At 39.4% G+C, this 13468-nt stretch overlaps 1 protein-coding gene and 1 long non-coding RNA gene across 2 annotated transcripts in view; both read left to right on the forward strand.

The window, feature by feature from the left end:
- Positions 1-8607, forward strand: part of LOC311587571 — a 93713-nt gene extending 85106 nt beyond the window's left edge. Inside the window, exons 2-3 of the long non-coding RNA XR_014775904.1 lie at positions 7030-7156; positions 8539-8607. This is a non-coding gene — a long non-coding RNA (uncharacterized lncRNA). The remainder of the gene's footprint in view (positions 1-7029; positions 7157-8538) is intronic.
- LOC311587541 (uncharacterized protein) overlaps positions 1-13468 on the forward strand; it is a 297218-nt gene that overhangs the window by 207435 nt on the left and 76315 nt on the right. The window lies entirely within an intron of this gene.

The raw sequence follows: 13468 nt of genomic DNA on the forward strand, positions 1-13468 counted from the left end.
GCCACTTGGCACATCTTCATCTTCAAAAGAACAGGCCTCTAATAAATTCCTCACTGGGGCATTACAGTGTCACAATGAATATGAAGGCCTTATGTGCCATAAAGGTCCAGTTTCCTCTTGAGAAAAGCATAGTTTTGCACAGCTCTTTCGCAAGCCTAGGACAGTATATGACAAGGACAGAAACAGCCTGTGGCCTAGGCCTGTGATCTTCCTCCAAGGCAGGGATGTATTGAGAATAAAATAGGGCTCCTTCTCCAAGGCCAGGAATATGCTTGGGAGAGTGGGTAATGGTCTGGGTCCTTTGCCCTTCTGTGAGGGGTTTCTTCATCTCCTGAAAACCTAAGTGATTCTACTCCATGGGGTTCTGTTGATCAGTCCCAAATCCACTCTGGGCTTGGTCAGTAGGTCAGTAGTTTGTGAGAGCCCTGTGTTCCTGATGTGCAGTTTTGTTTTATAAGAATTGTTCTGTGTTTGTGCCATGGTATGAGAAATTTCTGATGACTTCACAGAAGCCTCACATATGCTCCATTTCCTCCATGGATGTAGTACACAAGATGCTATTTTTGAGAAGCTTACTTGGCTTAAGTCATAGCTTGTGCAAGTCCTCCCCACCTCAGCTCTTCTACTTTCTCCCTTCCTCTTCTTTTATCTTCTCATCTTCTGGGACCTCGAACTCTGGACCCTGTCACTGAAGAATAAGCTGCTTTTTCAGGGCACTAGTGTATTTCAGAAAGGATTCTGGGATTGTATTTGCTGTGTAAATCCCTCATCAGTCTAAGTGGCCAGACTTGCAGTCTCAGACCATATTGAAATTGTTCCAAACATAACCTGGGGCCTGAACTGAAAAGACATGAGAGCTTATGTGGAATGCCAAATCTGTTGGCAACAGTAGCCAGAACTAGATGCATGCTATCATTAACAGATTTTTAAAAGTAATCTTTCAATTGTATGTAGAGTGCTTTCTTCCTGAAAAGGCACGATAATTCTAGGACAGCTGTATTTTCATCCTTTTGGAAAATGTTTCTGAGACCAACTCTGTTGACTCAGGTGGCTTGGATACCAACCTGTTGCTCCCCAGGGCAGTGACCTTGTTTTCCTCTTGATGAAAAATTCTAGCCGGGCGGTGGTGGCGCACGCCTTAATCCCAGCATTCGGGAGGCAGATGCGCGCGGATCGCTGTGAGTTCAAAGCCAGCCTGGTCTACAAAGGGAGTTCAGGACAGCCAAGGCTACACAGAGAAACCCTGTCTCAAAAAAACAACAGAAAAAAAACCAAAAAAGAAAAAAGAAAAATTCTAAATTCCCTAGTTAAAAGACTATACCACAACAGTGTTTTAAAATTACTCATTTGAAGCTGAGCTTGGTGGCCACACCTTTAATCCCAGCACTTAAGAGGCAGAAGCAGGTGGATCCCTGTGAGTTCATGGCCAGCCTGGTCTACAAAGTGAGTCTAGGACAGCTAAGGCCTACAGAGAATCGCTGTCTCGAAAAAAACATACACACAAAATTACTCATTTGAGCAATGTAATGAACTGGCCACTTTAGAAACATGTTGCAGCATGGCTTCTGCCATCAGACCGGAAGAGGAGGTCTGCAGAAAGTGCCCAGTGAAACTGGGTAGACAATGGCTAGATCACAGACTAATGATTGAGACATTCAGCTCCAGGGATCCCCATTGTGAGGAAAGACCTGATTCTAGCAGGGTGTCAGAGTTTGTAATTTCCCAGCATGTATTAATTCATGCAAGTGAATAAAAGCAGACCAGATGTTTGGTTATAATTTCGTTAGGTTAGCTGGAGCCAGTGAATGTTGCAATTTCAGTTAAGGGACCATTGGCTGTAGCTGTTTGTGTCAGGTTACAGATCTCAGCAGCTAACATTGCACATAGGGGCAAGGTCAATCCCTGTCTTATTAATGCCATTCCCTCTACCAGAGAAGGTTCTACTCTTTTTCAAAATCAGTCTGCCTATGTGTTTTTCAAATTATATTTATCTTTCTAAAAAGGCAATGGATGGTATTTTTAGAATTCACTTTTTTATGCATCACTGGTCTAATCTTTTATTTGTTTCTGCTCATGCCAATGTTTCCCAGTAATTAAAATATTCATTCTTTTTCTCAAAGGCTTTCACATTCTTTTCTGTTAGAGCAACATCACTGTAGCTCACTCTTTCTTCATGCTGTGTAGTTAAGACTTTTTTGAGCACCTAACCCTCTCATTCCCACTGCTTGGAAGATGGTCTTTTAATTCCTTACATGCAAAGCTCTAACTAGTAACTCAGGAGGAAGAGGCACCAGTGAATGATTGTCCTCTAACCTCCTTGGATTTGCCGGGGAGAGGGGGGCAGTTACAAATAAAAGGGACCTGTGTAAGAATTATTTTCCCTGACCAACTTGGAAGTAATGTAGTCACAGCACAGACATGGATGGGGAGTCTCACAAGTGATGGCCCTCAGAGAAGCTGAAGACCAGAAGAGGGGTGTCCTGGGGAAAGTTATAGAGTGGGGCAAAGGGGCAGAATTTGAAGCAGCAGGGTTTGGCTGCTAGGACTCCTCAGGCAGGGTCCTGGACAGTTCCTGCCAAGTCTACAAAGCTTACAAAGTTTACAAAGGGAGCTCATGGCAAGGAAGGTTTACTCTGCCATTTGAGTTGGCAAGAAGAACCAGAACAGGGGGAGTGCTGGACAGAGACTTCTTTGATTTTGAGTTGACAGTAATCCTGTAGTTCTTGTTTAAAGGACATTGTTATATTTCATCATCGTCCTTTGTGCCTGCTTTAATCAGTGGTGCCATCTATGTTGTGTGATTTTAGTAATTATAATCTACTTATATTGCTGTTTCTCTAGAAAATGATAGAACTTCCCAGATTGTTGTCTTCTGAAATTTTAATATGTTATGTTATGTGTTTCTAATTTTGGTGATGTTCTGTGGAGAAACAATTTTAGTTTTATCTTCTGGCTCCGAAAGACCTGTTTCTTCCCATTTCCTGGCAAACTGCATTTCCCGTTTAGTGCAATCATCAGTGTTTGGTGTTTTGCTACTTCAATGAGTGATGTAGTTAACAAGTTTATTTGAGTATTTAAAGCCTTCTCATGTATTTATGTGTCTGTGTTCAAATGGGCTTTTGTACTGGACGTTTCTGAGCATACAGTCATCTGAGGGAGCCTCAAGTGATGGTGTGGCCTCATCAGAATGGCTGGTTGCTATGTTTGTTAGAGATTGTGGTGATTGTTGACTTCTGTGGGAAAGCTCTTCCTTTGAGGGTGACAATATCCTCAAGCAGGTGTGGTTTCACTGGATAAGAGCAATAGCTGAGCATGAGACAGTGACAAAGCAAGAGAACAAGCCAAGAAACAATGTTTATCCATTTTTTTGGGCTTCATTTTGTAACTTGAGATTCTGCCTGTAGCTCCAAAAGTGATGCAGTGTGGTCTGACAGGACCAAACATGTAAACCTATTCATAACCTAAGATGCTTTTGTTTAGAGGATTTAGTCACAACTGCCAAGTAGTCAGTAGACATTTATTTAAAATGCTGCACAAAAAGGTATTTTAATGCTGGATACAACCTGGAATATTCTCTTTTGGAGGAAGGTGGAAAACTAAGGACATGAATAACAAAAGGCACAGAGAGCTGTACAAAAAGAGATTACCCAGCTGCTTTTGTAGGTCCTGGAAGAGAGCAATGCAGAGAGTGTTGAGAGTAATACAGTTGAGGTCATAGGATTTCACTGTAAAATGTACTCCATGAAAAAAATCAATCTAGAGCTCATTTGTGTGATATTTGGCCCCAAACCTTTTATTCTGCCAATGCCCAAAGAAATTGAATAGGGCAAAATTTATGAGTAAAGGCCATATTTCTTAGATGGTATTTTGAATCACTTGAGTGGTTATTGCTAGTGACTTATTCAGTACTACAGTGAAAAAAATCAACAGGAGGTGTAGAAATAAATGCAAAGTCTCTGGTGTAGAGGAAAAGAGCACTAGGTAGTTTCAGATGGCAGCCACCTGATGAAACAGATATAGGGATTTTAAGGGTATTATCATCATTCAAAAGAAGCCTTTTGTTCTGGTTTTTTAAGCCCAAGAAAGTGCCCTAAGTGTAATGCTCCCTCAGGCTAAAGCTAATGGAAGCAGTAGGCAATGTGATTTCTAGACCCAGGAAGGAACTTCCTATAAAACCTTCTACAACTGTGGCCCAGTGTGAAAAGGATTCATTCCAAATTCAAAGCCAAACTATATGTGCTGGTTCTGGAAACAAAAATTATGCAAAATTTCATGTCATGGATTCCTCCTGTGTGGTTTTAGTTCAGCACTGTTCCAGCTGTCTGTGTTGGGCAAAGTGAGAATACTGTGAGATTTATAGCATGAAGCTCTGAGTATGAAGCCTGAGTTGCATTTTGATAGGACAAGAGGTTCAGATAACTAAGCTATGAAAAAGCTGCCCAGGGAAGATGCACATAGGAATGGGAAGGAACCTAACTGAGAAATATGTGAGATCTTGCAGGGATAGGGCCATCTAAGTCCTTGGGAACCAAAGCCCTATGTCTCTGAGAAAGAGCAGCAGGAGTTGGTGTCTGCTTTGTTGAGTTTCCTGCCTTGGTCCATTCTTCTCTCACTATGTACACATTCCTTTCTATTGGAATGGGAAAGATTTTTCTGTGCCATTGTATGTTGGAAAGATATAACTTGTTTTCTGATTTTACAAATGTGGAAGTCAACAGATTGCCTTGAGTGTCAAATGAATCTTTGGACATTTGAACAGTGTATGCGCTGTTGCAGATCATTGGGATCATTGAAATTAGATGAAATATATTTTAATCATGGAGTGACCAAATAAAAAATCTCCCAGGGAGAATGATGTCTTTGAACACTTGTCTCCCATTTGTGGCATTGTTTGGGTGTATATTATGGAAGGTTTTCTAGGAGGAGCCTTTCTAGATTCTTTAGTGAGGATGGGATTTGAGTGTCTATAGACTCAACCCTTTTCCTGTTCCTGTGTCTCCTGTGTTGTGGTTGGAACTGACCAGTCAGCTCCCTTCTTGTGCTGTCTTTCCCTCATTAGTATACACTCCATCCCTATTTCATAGAAGATGCAGTAGAAGCTATTCAATGCTAAGCTTTTTTGATAGCTTACTATTTTTATAGTTTGAATTAGTTTTTCTTTTAACTGTTTTTGTTTTTTTATTTTTTAATTTGAATTTGAAGAAAACATTTTTCTGTGTAGCTACAGCAAGTCCTGAAAGTAGGCAAATATACCAAGCCGACATTTAACTTAGTGATCCATTTTACTCTTGTTAAACAGTGCTGAGATTTGCTGTGGGCCGAAATGCATAGCTTGTTTTCTCTTTAAATTATGAGCTGATGGTCTTGGGATGTAGTATTTGCATGTATGCTTGCATGTAAATGTGCTGTTGTGCATATTTTCATCCACATCTTGAATTGTAAAGTTGGAAGAGAGTATATTCTATTCCTCGATGGCATGTATTCATGACGTTAAACTACATGAACTTTCTGAGTCACTGGATTGTAGTTGTCTGTAATTCTACCTACAAGTTGCATTTATCTTAGTTTTTAAGCGAATGTGTGCATTTTGCCTTGTGCATGAATATGTACATGAAAATGTGCCTGGTCCTCATAGTGGTCAGAAGATGGACTCAGACTCAGGAATCTGAACTTGGTATAATGGGTAGTTGTGAACTTCCAGTGTGAATACTGGCAATTGACTTACATTATTGGCAAGACCAACAGTAGCTCTAGTGTACCATCTCTGCTGCCCTGTGTTGCTCATTTGTTATCAACATCTATATTGCTAATATTTTCATCTCTCCATTTTTAACTTTTTAAATCTACATTTTCTATTAGTAAGATCTTATGAATGGTACCGTTTAAATTGGTGCACTTCAAGTTCCTGGAAGATGATACAGACCTGGAGTGAATGCCTGATACTTTGTAGGAACTTCAGTAAAGACCAGATAGTTCTTTTTACCTCTATTATTTATTTATTTATTTATTTATTTATTTTTGGTTGTGTGTTCTGCACAGGATTCAGGGTCTTAATATGTGTTCGAAGGGCCCTGCTGTTTGAGGCTGCAGTTCTCCTACTCCAGATAGCCTTTCCGAAGTCAGTGTGAGGTGCAGGCCTCCCTCTCTCCAGCAGGGCCTCCAGCTCTCTGCCTTACTCCACCTAGAGAGTGTGTTTACACATAGATGCCCCAATCATATTTGATATATGGCCCTTGACAAAGCTCCCTGTTAGCTCTCCCCTCCCTGCACCTGTAGGACAATTACATACTGTGTTCCTTTCATATGACAGGAGCATGCTGCCACCTGTGAAATAAGCATCCTGAAAGTGCCTGCTTTTAACCAATTCTGTACACCTATCATGGAAGCTCCCCACCCCTTCCTGAAAATCTACATAGCCTTTGTTCTCGCTGACTATGTTGACTCAGCTCCTGAAGTGGTTGCCAGTGTATTTAATCTCTATTGTTGTTTTGGCCTTCTGGGCCCTACATCTTGTCTTCTGATCCTCTTGTCTTGGTGGGATGATGGTCAAACCCCACTACCCAAGAGAGAGGAGAACCACAATTTCTATCTCTTGCTGTCCTGGAATTCATTGCATAGACGTGGTTGGCAATCAAATCATGAGATACTCGTGTTTCATCATCTTGACTACTGAGATTAATGGCATGAAAAAATACACTCAGTTTAAAAATCATTTTTATCATTAATAATTCTTTATACAATATCTCTGACAGGATCCCAGTACTCCTAAACTGTTTCTCCACCTCCCCATCCCTCTCATGATTGGCAATTATCTTGCAAGGCTATATGCTATTCAAGGGGTGAGGAATGACACAAGTGGACCTCAGTATTCAGGATCTTTATAAAATGACTTGGTTACATTAGAACATCTGTGTCAGGAAATAAGTGGAGGAAGCCACAGAATTATGTAAATATATTGTCAATAAAGGATACAGTTACAGTTTTATCACTATCATGCTTTCTCTTGCACACATGTATGAGATATTATAGAATGCAGTGACATATGATGATGTGAATGTGAAATTCGCTCAGGATGAGTGAGCTTTGCTGCATCCTGCCCAGAAGAGTCTCTACAGAGATGTGATGCTTCAGACCTACAGGAACCTCACTGCCATAGGTAGGACTGTGAATTTTATGTTGCTTTTAAAAATCTAATGATAACTCTTTCTCTGTTGTTGTTATTTTTTATTATAATGTCAACTGATGATGAGGATGATTGAGATAGGTAAATCAGACAGATGTCAGAGGTTAACTGAAGAGTGACCTGAAGTTTGCCAAATTTCCAATAATATATCATGCACTTCCTCGTACTCTATTTTAGGGTACAATTGGGAAGACCATAACATTGAAGTTCAATGTTCTAGAAGATATAGAAGGTAATTTTCATGTGCAACTTGATACAAATGTGCATCTGAATTACTTTTAGTGCATCTTTTAAGTTCTAAAGAAAAGCAAGAGTGTAAATATGCGCTGTTTGAAGTGTATCAATGATTATGAAATTCTGACAAAAACATGTGCCTCAAAATCAGGTAGCTGATTTATTTTTTGTAAGTCATTTCTCTAAAAAAGAAGATAAGAAAACAATGCATTAACAGATATCACCATTTGAACCATAGTGAGCTAGATTGTAGAACTGCTAATCTCTTTAGTCTCGTACTACTTAGATATTGCAGAAGATATACACATTAACCTTCTGATAAACAAATAGTCATAATAAAGCTCATGTTCCTAATATATTTGCAGTAATGTTGCTAAATTTAGTGAGAGAGGCAGTTTGTGAAAGTGAAGAAAGTTATTCTGGAGAAACTTTTATCCCTAAACAATATTTCAATGAGAAAAACAAAAAATGAGACTGTGAATGCAGGGTAAACCTTTTCATTTGCTATCTTCTTTAATAGATATGTCATTTATCACTATGGATACAAGCCCTGTCGGCATAGGCACATTGAACAAATCTATATAACCCTCTCTTAACCAGAAGAATTAGAAGAATTATAGTAGTACCCATAACGTGTAGGCTTTCTGAATGTAATAGTGTGTACAATGAATGGCTTTTCCAATTTTATTGGCAATAAATCCACAAATGAACACTACAGAAAAACTTCCATGATTACTATCAATGTGGATTGCCTCTGTTTTCCTTGGTTCACTTTGCAATTATAATATAACTCACATGATAGGAAAAATTTTTATGCAATCAGAGTGGTTAATCTGACTTTTCCCAGTTCTTTTCCACTATGTGAAAAACCCTCTTTTATAGTGAAATGATGCTATAAATATGGTCCATGGAGTACATGATCTTAGAATCACAGGGCTCTTCAAAGACACAAAATTACACTTGAAGAAGGAATGAAAAATGAAAGTCAATAACTGACATTACCATGAGATCTGATTACTTTTACAATTAGACCAAACTGTAAAATTAATTCACAGAGATAAAAAGATTCATCAGTGTAATGAATGTGGTATAAGTTTGACACGTGCCAATTATCTTTGCAGGAATGAAAGAAGATATACTGGAGGAAAACTGCCTCTTTTTACTCAGTGTGGTAAATCTGTGTCATGTCAAAGCCTCAAAGGCAAGAAATAATTCCTACTGGAGAGAAACCATGTGAAGATATTCAGTATGGCGAGGCCTTTGTATATCACAGTAGTTTCCAGATTCATAAAAGAACAGAAACTAGAGAGAAACCCTATGAATGTGAACAATGTTTTGTGGTCTTTCACCATCAAAGTTCTCTTGAAATTCATGAGAAAATTCATACTCAAGAGAGCTTATGAATGTCAACAATGTGTTTAAGCCTTTGCACAGCACAGGTATCTTCAAAGGCATGAAAGAATTCATTCAGGAGAGAAGCCTTATGAATGCAATCAATGTGGTAAAGCCTTTGTATATCACAGTCATCTTCATAGGCATGAAAAAATTCATACAGGAGAAAAACCTTTTGAATGTAATCAATGTGGTAAAGCCTTTACATGGCAAAGTTCTTTTCAAATGCATAAAAAAATTCATAAAGGTGAGAAACCTTATGAATGTAATCAATGTGGTAAAGCCTTTGCACTGTACAGATATCTTCAAAGGCATGAAAGAATTCATACAGGAGAGAAACCTTATGAATGTAATCAATGTGGTAAAGCCTTTGCACTGTACAGATATCTTCAAAGGCATGAAAGAATTTATACAGGAGAGAAACCTTATGAATGTAATCAGTGTGGTAAAGCCTTTGCACAGCACCAGTCTCTTCAAATGCATGAAGGAATTCATACAGGAGAAAATCTTTATGAATGTAATCAGTGTGGTAAAGACTTTGCATGGCACAGCAATCTTCAAAGGCATGAAAGAATTCTTACAGGATAGAAGCCTTGTGAATGTAATCAATGTGGTAAAGCCTTTGTGTGGCACAATCAACTTCACATGCATGAATGAATTCATAGAGGATAGAAGCCTTATGAATGTAATTAATGTTGTAATGCCTTTGCATATCACAATTTCTTCAGAGCCATGAAAATTCATATAGGACATAAATGTTGTGAATATAATGACTGTGGTAAAGGCTTTGAATGTCGTGGTCAGCTTCAAAAGCATGAAAGAATTTACACAGGAGAGAATCTTTATGAATGTATTTCATATTTTAAAGTCTTTACATGCCATTACATACTAGAGAGAAATTCTGTGAATGTAATTAATGTGAGATAGCCTAGCAGTCCATAGTATCTCACAGACTTGTTCTATGAAGCAGGAACTTTGAAGGACCAGCCCACCAAGTCTCTGCATAGTCGGACATCGATTTTCCAGTGTCATGCTTGTTCACCATTTCGAGAGTCAGTGTGCTCTCAGCAGTAAAGAACAGTGGTTTGATTCAGTGGCTATTTGGCCACATTTGTTTCATAGACGTCCATCAGCTTAATTGAAGTATATTGGATGTGCAGCCCGAAGAAGCTGTGTATCTCTGTCAGGAAAGGCCTTTCTTATTGAGTATCATTTTCTGTAAATCTCTGAATTTATCTATTTCAGTATATCTAAATCGACAAATATTGCTTGTTTCCAGCTATGCACAATCTGCTTAACCTTGAAAATGTATACAAGAGACTAAATAAATCTTTTCCTGTAATTAACTAAACTAGTATATAACCAGTCTACAAGTAAGTTTTCTAGATGAATAACTACTGACTTGCATCTCCAACCATTGTGAGCAGCTTGGAAGAGTTCGCTTTCTTAAGACTAGAGCTATATCAAATGGGGGGAAAGAGTAGGTCCACAACACTTCAACAGTAATGACATGCTGTTGATAATACTGCACCAACTGTGGAAGCCCTTTACAAGTGTGTATAATCCTTTAAGCATTGCTATTGTCTTAACTCACCACAATGTCCTCCTGGGGTACCTAGCTTGTCTTCAACAAATGAGCATTTAGGTTATTTTAACATTTAGGTCACCAAGAATATAACTGCAATGAACATGAGAATTCTGATACCTCTAAAATTAATTTAAAGTGAATTGAAACTATACTCAGAAGATTGCATGTATCCATAGCAATTCTGTCATTTTATGAGAATCTGACAATGCTGCAAGAAGACCAGCAGAGCCAACTAGCCTAGATCCATGTGGACTTACAGAGATGGAAGCACCAAACCAAAGAGCACACATGGACTGGACCTAGACCCCTGCACATATGTAACCCATAGGCAGTGTGATCATCATATGGGTCCACTAATAACTTGAGTGGGTGCTGTCTTGGACATGGACTGTGTTGGACACTTTCAATCAGTTTGCCCTAGCTAGAGTGCCTTGCCTGACCTCAGGGGATATGTGGGTTTCAGTTCTGATGAGACTTGAAGTGTTGGTATGGGTGTGAGATCGCTTGCAGGCATGGTTCCCCTTTTCTGAAAGGATAGAGGGAAAAGGTTAGGAGGTAGGAGCTGGGTGGAGTGGAGAGAGGGGGCTCCAAACAGGATGTGAAGCAAATATATAAATTTTAAACAATGTAGTAATGAGCCGGGCGTGGTGGCGCACGCCTTTAATCCCAGCACTCGGGAGGCAGAGGCGGGTGGATCACTGTGAGTTCGAGGCCAGCCTGGTCTACAAAGTGAGTCCAAGACAGCGAAGGCTAACACAGAGAGACCCTGTCTCGAAATAACCCCCCCCCCAAAAAAAATTTAGTAATGAATTCTGTATGCTGTGTAAGACCTGGAGGCTAGGTCCCACTTCCCAGAGCCCAGTGAGACACAAGAGTCTAGTCCAATGCAAACAGCAAGAGATGCTTTATTGATCCATGGTGACATGGCCTACCAAGCTCTATTGAGCTGGAGACCCCAAATAAGCAAAGCTTGGGTCTTTCATACCATTACAGAAGCTGAATTGACAGTTCAGTAGAGTTGTTGGACCATGATTGGTTTTTAAGAATGCCCTTAACAATGATTGGTTACTAGTTATTTTATCCCTGAGGGGGCAAGAGCTCAGCTTGGGACATCACGTGCTGTCAGGTGATCGAGACAGGTATGAGGGTGTGGTTTTTCTCAGAAAGTATAGAACATCCCTGAAGCCATCTCAGAAAGTACCGAGTTGCTAGGGTTGGAAAACAACTTTCTCTATCTCTCCAACTGTAAACACACAGAAACATGGCTAGAATGAGAGTGTGTGGAGAACACAGTTCACTGTATTTGTTGTGGTAATGGAGTTGAGTATGCATAGGTAATAAATCCAAAGGCATCAGAATTAATACATTAAACATGTGCAATTTTATATCAACGACAACAATGCAACAATGGTTTTAACTAATTTTCTTGCTATCTGTGTAAAATCCAACTCCAATGCTCTAAGAGTTCATTTTTATATGCTTCACAATCCTGCATCACATTCCAATTTATTGTTCAATTCTGGACCATGTTCTATTTTTTCGCTTTTGTCTTCTCTGGTAAGCCATTTCTGGTACATTAGTTTTTATGTGACCATATCCATGAATTGTGGGTCACTAAAGTAACAAGTAAGTCCACTTTCTATGCGTTTGTGCATTATATTACTCCAGTTTCAGATCGACAGACTTACGGTAGTAGAATATCTTTTACCCTTGTATACCATAGTTTACAACATTATCAAAATGATGTATTGTCAAAAATAAATAGATAAATATTCAATTTGCAGCAAAAATTCAATAGAAACCAAAGAAAGCTCCTAACAATACATTACAGGAAACTTGATTCCAAAGCTATATGATATGAGAAAACTCATAATTTTCTATGTGGCTATGAGGAAATAGTATAAATGTTGGTACAATGTGACTCGTGAACTTACCACAAACATAGAACAATCAAGAACCTGTACAATATTTGTGAAAAAAAAGAGGGAATCGAGATAAAATGCCAAAAACATAAATTTAAAATTATATTTAAGTTTTCATCAAAATACCTAAGGAAACTCCACCAGGAAAAGTGTGACCTTGACCAAGTTAACTATGATTATATGTGTAACAAACACAGACTTCACTATGAAAATCATTCAGTTACCCCTAAACTGTTCTATTTCTGCCTTCTAGCTACTACTAATCTCTCTTGCAGAGAGGCTCCATGCTCTAGAGCTCTCTCAAAATGTGAGCAGAAAGGTAGTCCTATGGCCCTACATGCCCTCATGCCCCCTTGTGGTTGTAGATAAACTCAGCCCCTACTGTATCCCACAAAGAAAACAATGTTGTAGAATAATTTATGTCTGCTTCCTGCCAGATGTATTATGTCACAAGGTGTGGAAACTGCCCTGTCTATGTACCATGCGCATCTGAGAACCCTCTGCTTCTCGGAAACTCTATTTGTACCCTGAAACTGAATTTCCATGAATCATGCCATTGTGGTTGGTGGTATTGGAAAAATAAAAAGATTATCAAGTATTGCTGCATCAGTTACTTTCTATCAGTTTCTACACTATTTATACAATTTGACACAAAAACTGAATGTAGAATTTAAGGTTCAGTACTTCTAGAAACTAGACCTTCAGTTTTCCAGTCTGTCTTCCTACTGCACACGAAAACCAATGCCTGTATGTGTACCCTAGAGAGTGATAGTATAAGCTCCACAGCTTTCCACTGCTTGAGCTTCAAAGCCTACTCGTCCAAAGGGAATCCACACTCAGGAAATTCAGAGGCCAAAGACCTCCGCCCAGATCACCACAGAGACCAGCAAATTCACAGTGTGAACCACTCTCCATCTCAGTCCCAGCAGATCAGACTCTGACATACCAGTAGACTTTCTCCTCCTGGCCATGGGGCAGCTGCCTCCACAGTCACCATGGCATGGCATGTGGTCCTCCTCACAGTTCCCTACAGCTGCATCAGAGAAGAATCCTGGAGGAAACATGTAAGCTACCTTCCTCTCAGGCCCCTCTTTCCTAAACCTGCCCACAGTCCCTCATTAGCTAGGAAACTCCATCTTGGCCTTTGGA

Source organism: Acomys minous, assembly GCF_964271855.1.
Source record: "Acomys minous genome assembly, chromosome: 16".
Lineage (NCBI taxonomy): Eukaryota > Metazoa > Chordata > Mammalia > Rodentia > Muridae > Acomys > Acomys minous.